Here is a 15350-nt window from a genome sequence, read left to right on the forward strand (position 1 = left end):
CACAGGGGTTGGTGCTGGGCTCATTTCTTTTTATCTATATCAGTGATTTGGATGAGAGTGTACAAGGTATGATTCGTCAGTTTGCTGATGACAAGAAAATAGTTGGTGTCGCGGACAGTGAGGAAGATTATCAGAAAATGCAGCAGGACCTTGATCAGCTGGGGAAGTGAGTGGAGAAATAGAGTTTAACATACCGAAGTAAATCCACAGGACCCGATCAGCTGTAACCTAGAACAATATGAAAAGTTAGGGAACTGTTTGATGGCCCCCTTGCTGAAATATTTGTATTAACAATAGTCATAGGTGAGGTGCCGGAAGACAAGAGTTGGGTAACATGTACCACTATTTAAGAAAGGTGCTAAGAACAAGCCAGGGAACTATAGACTGGTGAACTTCACTTCAGTGGTAGGCATGTTGTTGGAGGGTATACTGAGGGACAGGATTTACACGTATTTGGAAAGGCAAGAACTGATTAGGGATAGGCAACATGTCTTTGTGCATGGGAAATTATGTCTTATAAACTTGTTGAGGTTCTTGAAGAAGTCACAAAGAGGAATTATGAGGGCAGAGCGGTGGACATGACCTGTATGGACTTCAATAAAGCATTTGACAAGGTTCCCCATGGGAGACTGGTTAGCAAGGTTAGATCTCATGGAATATATGGAGAACTAGCCATTTAGGTACAAAACTGGCTTGAAGGTAGAAACAGATAGTGGTGGTGGAGGGTTGTTTATCACACTGGAGGCCTGTGACCATTGGAGTGCCACAAGGATTGGTGCTGGGTCCACTACTTTTTGTCATTTATATGAATAATTTGGATATGAACATAGCATGTATAGTTAGTAAGTTTGCAGATGATACCAAAATTGGCAGTGTTGTGCTCAGCGAAGAAGTTACCTCAGATTACAACGTGATCATGATCAGATGGGCCAATGGGCTGAGGAGTGGCAGATGGAGTTTAATTTAGACAAATGTGAAGTGTTTCATTGTGGGAAAGCAAACCTTAGCAGGACTTATACACTTAACGGTAATGTCCAAGGAAGTGTTGCTGAACACTTGGTGTGCAGGTTCATCGCTCCTTGAAAGTAGAATCGCAGGTATATAGGATAGTGAAGAAGGCGTATGACAAGCTTTCCTTTATTGGTCAGAGAATTGAGTATCGGAGTTGGGAGGTCATTTTACCGATGTACGGGATGTTAGTCAGGCCACTGTTGGAATGTTGCATGCAATTCTGGTCTCCTTCCTAACAGAAGGATATTGTGAAAGTTGAAAGGTTTCAGAAAGAATTTACAAGGATGTTGCCAGGGTTGCAGGATTTGAGCTATACGAAGAGATTGAATAGGATGGGGCTGTTTCCCTGGAACTTTGAAGGCTGAGGGGTGACCTTATAGAGGTTGATAAAATCATGAGGGGCGTGGATATGGAAAAGAGACAAGGTCTTTTCCCTGAGGTGGGGGAGTGTCCAAAACTAGAGGGCATAGGTTTAGGTTGAGAGGAGAAAGATATGAGAGACCTAAGGGACAACTTTTTCACGCAGAGGGTGGTACGTGTACGGAATGAGCTGCCAGAGGAAGTGGTGGAGGCTGTACAATTCCAATATTTAAAAGGCATCTGGATGACTATATAAGTAGGAAGGATATGGAGGAATATGGGCCGTGTGCTGGCAAGTGGAACTAGATTAGATTGGGATATCTGGTCGGCACAGACGAGTTGGGTCTGTTTCCATGCTGTACATCTCTATGACTCAAAGGGTGAGGTCTTGGGTTTTAGAAAGTTAAATCAAGACAGGAGTTTCATATCGAATGTTTGGGCTTTAAGGAGTGTACTGGAACAGAGGGACCTTGCATTTCAGGTACGTGGTTTACTGAAAGTGGAGTCTCAGGTAGACAGGGCTGTGAAGAAGACATTTGGCACACTGACCTTCATCAGTTTTGGCATTGAATATAGAAGTTGGGAAGTTGTGTTACAGATATACAGGACATTGATGAGGCTGTACTTCAGAGTATTGTGTTCAGTTTTGGTGACTTTGCTACAGGAAGGATGTTACTAAACTGGAAAGAGTGCAGAAGAAATTTATGAGGATGTTGGTAGGACTCAACTGTCTGAGTTCTGAGGAGAGGTTGGATAAGCTTAGGACTTTTTTTTCTTCAGAGTGCAAGAAACTGAGGCTGGATCTTGTAGAAGTGTACGAGATCGTGAGAGGCATGGAAAGGGTGAATGCACTCAAACTTCATCCCAGGCATGGGGAATCAAGGACGAGAGGGCATCAGTTTAAAGTTAGTGGGTAAAAAACGAAATGGTAACTGAGGGGAAACGCATTTGGAATGAGCTGCTTGTGGAAATGATTGAAGCGGGCACATTAACAACATTTAAAACTCATTTGGACAAATACACGGAGAGGAAAGGTTTAGAAGGATATGGGCCAAGCTCAGGGAAACGGGGTTAATGTGGAGGACATGTTGGTCATCATGGATCAGTTTGGGCCCAAAGGGCCCATCTCCATACTGGAGGACCCCATGACTATTGGGGAAATCGATGGAAATAAAACCTAATAAATCCCCAGGACCTTGTGCTCTCCATCTTTAAGGATGTCCTTAATGAAGTTTCCTGAGAAATAGTGGATGCACTGTGATCATTTTCCAGCTTTCTGTAGACTCTGGAAGAGCTCTAAAAGACTTGGCAGCATGGTGGCTCAGTTGTTAGCCCTGCTGTTTCACAGCATCTGGAACTTGGGTTCAATTCTAGCCTTAGGTAACTGTATGGAATTTGCACATTGTCCGTGCGGGTTTCTCCTGGGTGCTCTGGTTTCCTCCCACAGTCCTAGGGAGGAATTGCAGGTTAGTTGAATTGGCAATACTAAAGTGTTCAGGGATGTGTGGGCTAGCTGCATTAGTCAGGGAAAAGGAGAGTAATAGGGTAGGGGAATGGGTCTGGGTGGGATAGTCTTCAGAGGGTCAGTGTGGACTTGTTGGCCCAAATGGCTTATTTCTACGCTGTCGTGATTCTATGACTGGAGGGGAGCTAATGTGACTGCACTTTTTTAAAAAAAAAGGATGGACAAAGAAAATGGGGAATGATAGGCCGGTTAGCCTGAAACCAATGGAAGGGAAAATGTTGGAGTAAATGTTAAGGACATAATAACTAAGCATTTGGAAAGCAGTGACACGACTGGTCTTAATCAGCATTGATTCACCAAAGGAAATCATGCTTGACAAACCGTCTGGAATTTTTGAGGATGTGTCCAGTACACAAGGGTGAATCAGTTGGTGTTGAGACTTTGGGCTTTCAAAAGACTTTTGACAAGGTTCCACACAACAGATTAGTAAGCAAAGTTATGGCTCATGGTATCAGAGGTTGTGATTTGATGTGGATAGAGAACAGGTTGGCAGACAGGAAGCAGAGAGTTGTAATAAGCTGTTGCTTCTCAGAGTGGCATGCAGTGATGGGTGGGGTACCATAGGGACCCGAGCTGTTCACAATACACGTTAATGGTTTGGATGAAGGAAGTGAATGCAACATCTCCAAATGTGCAGACAGCTGAGTGGTAGTGTGTGTTGTGAGGAGGATGCTCAGAAGTTGTAGAATGACTTGGATAGGTTGGCTGAAAGGGTTAATACTTGCAAAAGCAACATAGTGTGGATAAATGAGAAGTTATCCACTTTGTGGCAAAAACAGGAAGGAAGATTATGATTTGAATGGTGGCAGTTTAGGAAAAGGTGAAGTCTAACCAGACCTGGGTGTTATGGTGGAACGGTCACTGAAGGTTGGCATGCAGGTGTAGGAAATGGGGGAAAAGCTCATGGCATGTTGGCCTTCAGAGTGAGAGGATTTGATACAGGACAATGGATGTCTTCTTGCAGTTGTACAGGGCCTTTGGGAGGCCAGACCTTGAGTACTCCGTCCAGTATTGTGATCTCCTAATCTGAGGAAGGACATTCTTCCTATTGAGGGAATCTCACAAAGCTTCAACAGACTGATTCCAAGGATGGCTGGACTGACATATGAAGAAAGACTGGATCAATTGGGTTTGTACTCACTGGAATTTAGAAGAATGGGGACAGCCATTGAACTAATGGAATTGTCAACAACAGAGAGCTGTTGGGACCAGGTCATTAGATGTCTATTCAGGGAGCTGCAAATGGGTCTTCAGGTTAAAGGGATCAAGGGGTATGGAGAGGAAGCAGGAGTGGATACTGAAATTGAATGATCAGCCATCATCTTATTGAATGATGGTGCTGCCTCGAATGGCCAACATCTGCAGCTATTTTCTATGTTTCTGAGTGTGCAGCAAGTCAGTATCAGTGAGCAGACTGGAAGGAGTGTTCTGCAGGTCAGTATCACTGAAACAGATTGTGAGGATGTGGTATATGAGGATAGCGTTGATTTCTACTTAAAGCAGCTTGAGAAGGGAGCAGTAAATTTTGTAAGATTGTGCTGGTTAAGTGTATCTTTAAAAGCTCGAAGTTAGAAAGCATTTAGAGGAGGGTGGGGTGAGTTCTCTGTGGTCTACTCCCTTAAACAAACTATGGTTGGAAGTTTGGACTGTAGTGGGAGTGCTTGGAGTGGGAAAAAGGCCTCTAGTGTCATTACTATTATTGAAGGGAGTATCTCACAAGTTTAATTTCAGGGGATGTCATAACCAGTCTTGCAACAATCATGTATCAAAATGTCAATTGTCCCAATAGCACTGAGCCAGCTCATAGCCTCCCATGTCACCTAACCACAAGCAGCAGGGCATCGTGGGGGACAATTAAACCTCCCCATGAAAGCAGATTGATCTTCTCCACATTCCAGCTGACTCCATCTCCACTCCCACAAACATTAATTAATTCCCTCGTAGATCCAAATTCTGTCAAACTCTACCTTGATTCTCGATAATGACTCAGCATCTGCTGCTCTCTGTGGAAGAGAATTACAAACTTAGTTGTGCTCAGTGACTGTCCAACAGTTCATCAGTCTCTTTCACCCAGGGCTGGTGTCTGTATCCCATGAATCAAAACTCATTTATCCTACATCTATTATTCAGCTTCAGATGCCAAACTATGGTCCAATTTCCACATTGACAATTTCATCGGAGCAATGCAGAGTCTGTTCAAATTGTCATCTTGTGTTTTAATGTAATCCTTAGATGGCCAGGTTCCCTCAGCAGAATCCCTTTCATTGTCCCTCCTGTGTTCTTGATACCTACATGGATCACCATGTGCAAGGTGATTTGTTTTTATTCACGGATATGGACATGACTGGCCAGGAATTCAGTGACCTAGGGAATGTTCTGGAAACTGGGTTCAGATCCTGATATGGCAGATGGTGGAATCGGAATTCAGTAAAATCCTGGAATGAAGAGTTTAATGATGACCATGAAACCATTATTCCTTATTAGGGAAAAAAAACACACATCAGTTTCACTGATATTCAGGGAAGGAAATTGTCATCCTTACCTCATCTAACCTGCATGTGATTTCAGACCCACAGCAATGTGGTTCACTCTTAATTGCCCTCTACGCAATTAGGGTTGGACAAAAATTCTAGCCTGGCCAGCCAACCCGACATCTGTTGCATTTGTGAATGAGTCAAGACAGCAAATGTCGAACAAGCTCTGAACCCCTGAAAATAAAACAATGCTCCTGGAAAAGCCATCATCACCAGGGAAAGCTCAGTGAGCCTGCATCGTTTTCAGAAACAAAACAAAAAATTGCTGGAAAGCTGAGCAGGTCTGGCAGCATTTGTTCATAGAAATCAGAGAAAACGTTTCAGGTAGAGTGATCCATTGTCAGAAGGGATTTCCCATCCACAGATGCTGCCAAACCTGCTGTGCTTTTCCAGCAATTTCTATTTTATCTTTCTGATTTACAGCATCCACAGTTCTTTCAGTTTTTATTCTGCATTGTTGTCTGAGTGTCACTGGCATGCTGTCTTTTACACCAGTTCCACTATCAGGATCAGCACATGGCGTGACAGAGAAAGAAATGGGACAATCTTTCTCCAAAATGTGCGATCGGAAGGTTTTGTTTTAATATTTGGTTCTCATACATGCTTCTATTGTGCCATTCCCAGTCACTATACTATCACTGATAGATTATTCTCTTCAAAAGAAAAAGCAATACTGGAAATAATTCAGTGTAATGCAACAGAGTGAGGATGTCATTCTAACAAAGTGCAGGAAAGTTCTGTCACTCAGTGAGAAATAGCGCCCAGCAGAGACCTGCAACTTACTCCTGTGGACACATTGGTTTGTGCAGTTACCAGGAGCCCGCGGTTTTGTGCTCACTGTTCCATTCACAAGCTTGTCCTTTATTCCTCTCGCCCTGGAGCTGCTCGATTGTGGAGCCCGACTCCAAGAAAAGACAAACCCAGGAATATCCGAAACAGGGCTGTCACTGAGTGAATCCAGAGGGTGGATGTTATTGGCAGAGGATTCCCTCTCAGCTGAGAGGCACAGTCCCCTTTCACTCCGACACAGATTCATCTTCCAGTAGGCTTACTGGGTACAGTAGTGAGCAGGAACCGGGAATAACGTACCCCACAGGCCCATGAATATTGAGTGTAATTGTTAGTGTTCCATTGCAGCCAAGACAGAATCCCATTCTGGCTCCTTCATGTCGTGCATGTCCCCAGCAGGAAACATTAAGGCAGAGATATCCTGATAAAACCACACTGTGAGGCCCTGTCTCTGAGTGTCTGGGCCTCTGACCTCACAATGAGAGATGACCCTCACTTAGCTCGAGTGGAGACTGGAAAATTTTCAATAGAATTTCAACCTTCAGCACAGACGGTTGAAAGAAGTAGGGGTGGGTGCAGAATCAACAAAAAAATGATGACAGCAGTGATGCTTATAACTTCCAAGGTTCACATAGTCCCCCTCAGTCTGGATCGGAGCGACTTCAAGACTCTCTTCTTTCCCCATTTGGAATGAATTCATTTCCCCACAATCTGAATCACATTGAAGATTAAACAGAAACTAAACAGGTGGAAACACTGTGTAAATAATGGGCAGAGTGGGGTTAGTGTTCAATAATAAATATAGAAACATCTAGAAACTAATCTGTATTGTATTTGTAATACTGAAGCAGCTCATAAACACTCATTTGATCCATTGCAGACGCTGCAGTTTGTACACGGTGGAGCAATGAAGGGACAAGATTGTTGATTAAGATGTTGCGTGAGATGGACAACTCCATCAGTGACTGGTTTGTACTGAAAGCGAGGGCAAGTTTCTCAGCACAAAGTTCTGAGAAGGAAGCAGTACATAGCCTGGGGGGGGGGGGGGGGGGGGGGAGGGCACAGAGAAAGAACAAGAAGCACAGTTTATTAATAACGGTATTTCTGACACAGATATAACTGTAAAATAAGGGATTTTCTGTTCCAGTAAACTGAACTGAAGACAAGAAGCAGGTTCCCAGGCCCTGAATGACATAGATGACAATGAGAAGCCTCGGAGCATCCCATCAGAACTCAAGCAGTGCCTTCCATGACATCAAGAGCAATAAATTACTATTCCCAATTGAGTTTGTCTCTGTTTTTTTCAGTCATGGGAATCGGGCACCGCTGCCTGGGCCAGCATTTATTGCTCATTCCTAGTTGCCAAATTCAAAAGATGTTGATGAGCTTCTTGAACCTCTGCAGTCTAACTGTCCATTGTGGGTTAATCCACACAGAGGAAAAGACACCGCCACTTCCGGGTTCAAACTGCGCGTGTGCAGTTCACCTCCACGCAGACTCAGTTCAACGGCGACTCTTGAGGGCGGAGTTATCACTCTCCCCGGCTCTGATTAGTCACTTAGACTGTCGATCGCCGTGGTGTCGGCCAATCGGGAGTCCGGACAGCAGAGAGGGGTGGGGCCACAGGCAGGTGTGAGGAAGGATCAGGATGGCGCTGGAAACGCCCAGCAGCTCAGGCACCATCCGCGGATCACGGAAAGGAACATTTCGGGCAAAAGGCCTCCCTCAGGATGTCCCTGCTCCTCGGAGGATGCTGCTGTGTGTTTCCAGCTGTTTGGTGTTACCTCCCCCATACTCTATAACTCAACATTAACAGTTTGTTGATCTTCACGCCGTCGGGGGGGGGAGGGAAGATGTTGGTTTAAACCCAACCTCCTGAGTCCAGCGCAGCCGAAACCCCCGGAGAAGAGAAGACGGACCAACCGCCTTCCCGCCCCTCCCGGTTTGAAATGGTACGCATGCGCAAGACCCGCCCCTCCCTTCCCTCGCGCAGTGTCGGTTCAACGGCGGCGACTCGAGACACAGCTCAGCCCCCGCTCCGATTGGGTAAGGGCTCTGTCGATCCGATGGTGCCGACCAATAGGGACCGCGGTCCCGCTTGGGCCCCGCCCCCAGGAGGTGGGTCCCTGGAGAAACAGGGTCTTATGGGGGATCGGGGAAGGAAAGTTGTGTTGAGAATGATCAGATCAGACATGGTCTGACTGAAAGGTGGAGCAGACTTTGGGAGGGAATCCCTTCATCATGATGTTCCATCTTATGGTGATCCCTGTTCCATTGGGACTCAGTCCCGTCAATGTGACCATTCACCTGTTTGGGTCTGACACCATTTCATGTGGTGTCTGGTGGATCAGAGTGTGAGGAGTCATTATAAATGTTGTTATCTGTAAAAAATCACAAGGTTGTATCATGAAAGAGGAAGGTGAGGGGGGTGTAGGTTAATATTGGACAAACAGTTATAAACATCTGTTTACCACTTCTGCAAAAACATAATAAAACCACAATCAAGAGGCTATAAGGTTGAGTGTGGATAAAGAATGGGAGGAAATGTTACTTTAACAATGTAAGGAAGGAGATGGTAGTGGAAGAGGATACACTAACGATGGACCACAGCAGGATGTGGTGAAATGGCCAAACAAGACTTATACTTTGTTATGTACAAGGTCGGATAAGGCAAGAGATAAACAACAGTAATGGGCGCCAGGTTTAGAATAGTGGGAGGAGGGAAAGAGAATTGAATTGTATATAAGTTGTGTACTCGTTAAGCTCGGTGTGCCTATCTTATAGGTGCCACGCTATAATAAACAATACTGCTGCTTCAGATCTTGTCTCGGACTGAAATTATTGAAGTGAGTGGGTTCTATTTCCCACAATTGGGGGCCTGTCCGGGATATTCTTCCATCGCCGGGGGTAGTGGCTGGCCCTGGACACTGGGAAGACATGTCCCGTTCCCAATTGAGGAGCGGACTCGTGTCCCAGTTTGGTACGCTCCCTTGGGCGACTGGTACGAATCCCACAAGAGAGACATCTGAATCAGACAGTGAAAGGAGGTCGATAGAAAATACAGACAAAAGGGGCCAGGCAACTCTGTGCACAGACCAAGGGAAGAAAACTGACTTTTAAGTATTGCCTTGGTGGCTGGGAAAAGGGGTATTTAATCGCTGAGGGACTGGCGAGGGTCCTGAGTAGGCAGAGTAAGTCAAACTGCGACGAAGTAAAGGAAGAAAAAGTCCCTGCTAACATTCCTCCAGAAAGTCCGTTGGGGAGGATGTTAAGGAAATGGACAAGTCAGACTTGTACAAGGGAAAAAGATAAAAAGAAAATGATGAAATATTGTTGTTTCTTATGGACCAAAGAACCAATCCTTCGTCCGGCTGTCTTCTGGCCAAAGTACAGTTCGGACGAGGATTGGGTCTGTCAGTATTTAGATCTGTATGTGAATGAAAAACAACCTTTTATTCGAGAGGAGGCAGACTATGCGTCTTGTTGGAAGGGCAGTTTGGGAATGATGGTAGTAAAGACAAAGGATTCCCCCTCTGCCCCACCCAGTCTCTGGGATCCTCTTGGCTGCTTCCCCCCGCTCCCCCCCCCGTACCATAAAATCAAATTAGGTGGAAATGGAGGAGGAGGAGATAGATGGGGACAGGGAACGGATGACCCACAAGAGGGGGAAGAAGGGGCGGTGGACGGGGATGTTTTTGTCCCAGACCCTCAATCCTCAACGAAAGAAAAGGAAGATAAAGTAGATGTTGAGGAGGCTCCGGATGATCTAAACCAAAGCCTAGGGGAGGAAAACAAAAAAAGGGGAAGAACGTAAAGAGTTATCCCCTTCGGGAGGTACCAGTAGGGGACAAAGAGATTGGGTTTGTAAGTGCCCCCTTCACCAGTGGGGAGGTCAGAACATTTAAAAAGGAGATGAAGGTCCTGGTTGAGGATCCGGTAGGGTTGTCTGAACAAATTGATCAATTCTTGGGGCCCAGTCTGTATACATGGACAGAGTTCATGTCTATTTTGAATATACTATTTGCTGGAGAAGAAAGGGGACTTATTCGAGGAGCATCCATTAAAATATGGGACAGGGAACATCCCATTGGGGATGGGGATGCTGGACAGGGAGAGACAAAGTTTCCCCTCAGAGACCCCCAGTGGGAAAATCAAAACCCGGATCATAGAGAAGAAATGAGGGAATTGAAAGACCTGATTCTAAAAGGAATAAGAGAGGCAGTTCCAAAGTCGCAGATTAAGAGTCTTAATGCAAAATACTCTGGAATGAACCCTGAAGAGAGAGAGAACGAGAATCTGCACAGTTACTGCCTTTGCTGTTTGAATTCATGTATCGCTGGACATCGGAGTGCATCTGGGAAAATTAACAAACAGTGAAATTCACAACTAATCTTGGAGGAACTGTTGGGTGAAGTTCACAGCATAGACACAGATAAGTTAATTGTTTTAAGTCTGTCCAAGAGAGAGGCTGCAGTAGTGAGTATAGTGGATTCTTTCTTGATTATATGTTTTTGGAGATAAGTCTCTTGATTAAACTTAAAATATAAGCCATAACTATTAATTTAACCTGGGGCAGTGTTTGTAGAGGAATAAGACGGTGTATTTTCAGGGTCTGTAGATTGTGAAGGAGCAAAAATGGCCTTTGCAGTGATATGTACTTCATGTCAGATGTGGGAGTTTAAAGAGATTTTAAAGGTTACTGCGGATTATATCTGCCATAAATGCTGTTGGATGCGAATCTTATCAGATTGAGTGGATCGGTTGGAGAGACAGATAGAAGCAATGAGGAATTTGCAACAGCAACAGTATGTGATGGATGACAGATATAGGAAGGGGGAAAGTCTCAGATACAGTCACATAGATGGGTTAACTCCAGGAAGGGTAGGAGAGGTAGGCAGCTAGTGCAGGAGTCTTTTGTGGATAAACCTATTTCAAAGAAGTATGCTGTTTTGGAAAATGTAGGGGGTGATGGATTCTCAGGGGAATGTAGCATGAACAGCCAAGTTTCTGGTATTGAGACTGGCTCTAATGCAACGAGGGGTACGTTGGCTTCCAAGAGATCAATTGTGTTTGGGGATTCTGTAGTCAGAGGTACAGACAGAGGTTTCTGTGGCTAGCAGAGAAAAAGTAGAATAGTGTGTTGTTTCCCTGGTGCCAGGATCAAGGATGTCTCAGAGAGGGTGCAGAATGTTCTCAAGTGGGAGAGGGGCCAGCAGGAGGTCATTGTTCACATTGGAACCAATGATATAGGAAGGGAACAGGTTGAGATTCTGAAGGGAGATTACAGAGAGTTAGGCAGAAATTTAAAAAGGAGGTCCTCAAGGGTAGTAATATCCGGATTATTCCCGGTGCTACGAGCTAGTGAGGGCAGGAATAGGAGGATAGAGCAGATGAATTCATGGCTGAGGAGCTGGTGTATGGGAGAAGGATTCACATTTTTGGATCATTGGAATCTCTTTTGGGGTAGAAGTGACCTCTACAAGAAGGACGGATTGCACCTAAATTGGAAGGCAACTAATATACTGGCAGGGAAATTTGCTAGAGCTGCTCGGGAGGATTTAAACTAGTAAGGTGGGGGGTGGGGGGGGGGGACCCAGGGAGATAGTGAGGAAAGAGATCAATCTGAGACGGGTACAGCTGAGAACAGAAGTCAATCAAACAGTCAGGGCAGGCAGGGACAAGGTAGGACTAATAAATTAAACTGCATTTATTTCAATGTAAGGGGCCTAACAGGGAAGGCAGATGAACTCAGGACATGGTTAGGAACATGGGACTGGGATATCAGAGCAATTACGCAAACATGGCTCAGGGATGGGCAGGACTGGCAGCTTAATGTTCCAGGATACAAATGCTTTAGGAAGGATACAAAGGGAGGCAAGAGAGGAGGGGAAATGGCATTTTTGATAAGGGATAGCATGACAGCTGTGCTCAGGGAGGATATTCCCAGAACTACATCCAGGGAAGTTATTTGGGTGGAACTGAGAAATAAGAAAGGGATGATCACCTTATTGGGATTGGATTATCGATCCCCCAGTAGTCAGAGGGAAATTGAGAAACAAATTTGTTAGGAGATCTCAGCTATCTGTAAGAATAATAGGGTAGTTATGGTAGGGGATTTTAACTTTCCAAATATAGACTGGGACTGCCATAGTGTTAAAGGTTTAGATGGAGAGAAATCTGTTAAGTGCGTACAAGACAATTTTCTGATTCAGTATGTAGGTGTACCAACTAGAGAAGATGCAAAACTTGACCTACTCTTGGGAAATAAGGCAGGGCAGGTGACTGAGGTGTCAGTGGGGGAGCACTTTGGGGCCAGCGACCATAATTCTATTAGATTTAAAATAGTAATGAGAAAAGGATAAACCAGATCTAAAAGTTGAAGTTCGAAATTGTAGAAAGGCAATTGACGGTATTAGGCAGGAACTTTCGAAAGCTGATTGGAGGCAGATGTTCGCAGGTAAAGGAATGGCTGGAAAATGGGAAGCCTTCAGAAATGAGATAACAAGAATCCAGAGAAAGTATATTCCTGTCAGGGTGAAAGGGAAGGCTGGTAGGAATAGGGAATGCTGGATGACTAAAGAAATTGAGGGTTTGGTAAAGAAAAAGAAGGAAGCATATGTCAGGAATAGACAGGATAGATCGAGTAAATCCTTAGAGAATAGAGGAAGTAGGAGTATACTTAAGAGGGAAATCAGGAGGGCAAAATGGGGACATGAGATAGCTTTGGCAAATAGAATGAAGAAGAATCCAAAGGGTTTTATTAAATACATTAAGGACAAAAGGGTAACTAGGGAGAGAATAGGGCCCCTCAAAGATCAGCAAGGCGACGTTTATGTGGAGCCACAGAAAATGGGGGAGATACTAAATGAGTATTTTGCATCAGTATTTACTGTGGAAAAGGATATGGAAGATATAGACTGTAGGGAAATAGATGGTGACAACTTGCAAAATGTCCAGATTACAGAGGAGGAAGTGCTGGATTCCTTGAAACGGTTAAAGGTGGATAAATCCCCAGGACCTGATCAGGTGTACGTGAGAACTCTGTAGGAAGCTAGAGAAGTGATTGCTGGGCCTCTTGCTGAGAAATTTGTATCATCGATAGTCACAGGTGAGGTGCCGGAAGACTGGAGGTTGGCAAATGTGGTGCCACTGTTTAAGAAGGTGGTAAGGACAAGCCAGGGAACTATAGACCGGTCAGCCTGACCTCAGCGGTGTGCAAATTGTTGGAGGGAATCCTGAGGGACAGGATGCACATGTATTTGGAAAGGCAGGGACTGATTAGGGATAGGCAACATGGCTTTGTGCGTGGGAAATCATGTCTCACAAAACTGATTGAGTTTTTTGAAGTAACAAAGAGGATTGATGAGAGCAGAGTGGTAGATATGATCTACATGGACTTCAGTGAGACATTCGACAAGGTTCCCCATGGGAGACTGATTAGCAAGGTTACATCTCATGGAATACAGGGAGAAGTAGCCATTTGGATACAGAACTGGCTCAAAGGTAGAAGTCATAGGGTGATGATGGAGGGGTGTTTTTCAGACTGGAGGCCTGTGACCAGTGGAGAGCCACAAGGATCGGTGCTGGGTACACTACTTTTCATCATTTATATAAATGATTTGGATGTGAGCATAAGAGGTGTAGTTAGTAAGTTTGCAGCTGTCACCAAAGTTGGAAGTGTAATGGACAGCGAAGAAGCTTACCTGAGATTACAACAGGATCTTGATCAGATGGGCCAATGGGCTTAGACGTGGCAGATGGAGTTTAATTTAGATAAATGTGAGGTGCTTCATTTTGGGAAAGCAAATCTTAGCAGGACTTATACACTTAATGATAAGGTCCTGGGGAGTATTGCTGAATAAAGAGACCTTGGAGTGCAGGTTCATAGCTCCTTGAAAGTGGAGTCACAGGTAGGTAGAATAGTGAAGAAGGTGTTTGGCATGCTTTCCTTTATTGGTCAGAGTATTGAGTACAGGAGTTGGGAGGTCATGTTGTGGCTGTACAGGACACTGTTGGAATATTGAGTGCAATTCTGGTCTCGGAAAGATGTTGTGAAACTTGAAAAAGTTCGGAAAAGATTTACAAGGATATTGCCAGGGTTGGAGGATTTGCGCTAAAGGCAGAGGTTAAATAGGCTAGGGCTGTTTTCCCTGGAGCATCGGAGTCTGAGGGGTGACTTTATAGATGTTTACAAAATTATGAGGGGCATGGATAGGGTAAATAGACAAAGTCTTTTCCCTGGGGTGGGGAAGTCCAGAAATGGATAGAGTAAATAGACAAAGTCTTTACTCTGAGGTAGGGGAGTCCAGAACTGGAGGGCATCGGTTTAGGATGAGAGGGGAAAGATATAAGAGGGACCTAAGGGGCAACGTTTTCACACAGAGGGTGGTACGTTTATGGAATGAGCTGCCAGAGGATGTGGTGGAGGCTGGTACAATTGCAATAAAAATAAGGATGGCTGTTTTCTAAAATCTACACTCAGGCAGCTGTTCTCCACAATACAAACAGGGACTGTTGTTTGCTACTAGATACACAGGGACTCCTTGTTCCCTGTCTCACAGACAGGGACTGCTGTTCCCTGCATCACCAACAGGGACTGCTGTTCTCTCAAATATAGACAGGTACTGCTCATTCTCTACAATAGACAGCAGACATGTTCGGGTTCCTACAGTCCCACAAGATTTATCTTGTTGGCAACTTCATGAATGAAATGCTTGAGTGGGGGGATATGCCAGACCATGAGGTGACAGATTGTGTTGGAATACAACTCTGCTGCTGTTGCTGGCCCATAGCCCACTCTTGTGTTCCTGGGTCTGTTCGGAGTCTATTTAACACAGCGATAGTGCCACTCTACACAATGGAGGTTATTCCCAATGTGAAGGAATCTCAATAGTGTATAACCAGAGATTCAATATCATTGCGATATCACTAATACGGCAGACGAGGAGAACTGTTTACTTATTTTGAGTTCTCAGCATCTAGGAATATTTGACAGAAAAAGGTAGTGGAACCTAGTTCCAGGAATAAATGGAAGGGAGTTGGAGAGCTTGTTCAGGATAAGGAACTTGCAGGTTTCAGTTGGAGATGGGGGACTCAACATGTCTGCTCTTTCAAAGCACAAAAGGCTCAGG

The sequence above is a fragment of the Chiloscyllium punctatum genome, chromosome 17 (assembly GCF_047496795.1).
Source record: "Chiloscyllium punctatum isolate Juve2018m chromosome 17, sChiPun1.3, whole genome shotgun sequence".
Taxonomy (NCBI): domain Eukaryota; kingdom Metazoa; phylum Chordata; class Chondrichthyes; order Orectolobiformes; family Hemiscylliidae; genus Chiloscyllium; species Chiloscyllium punctatum.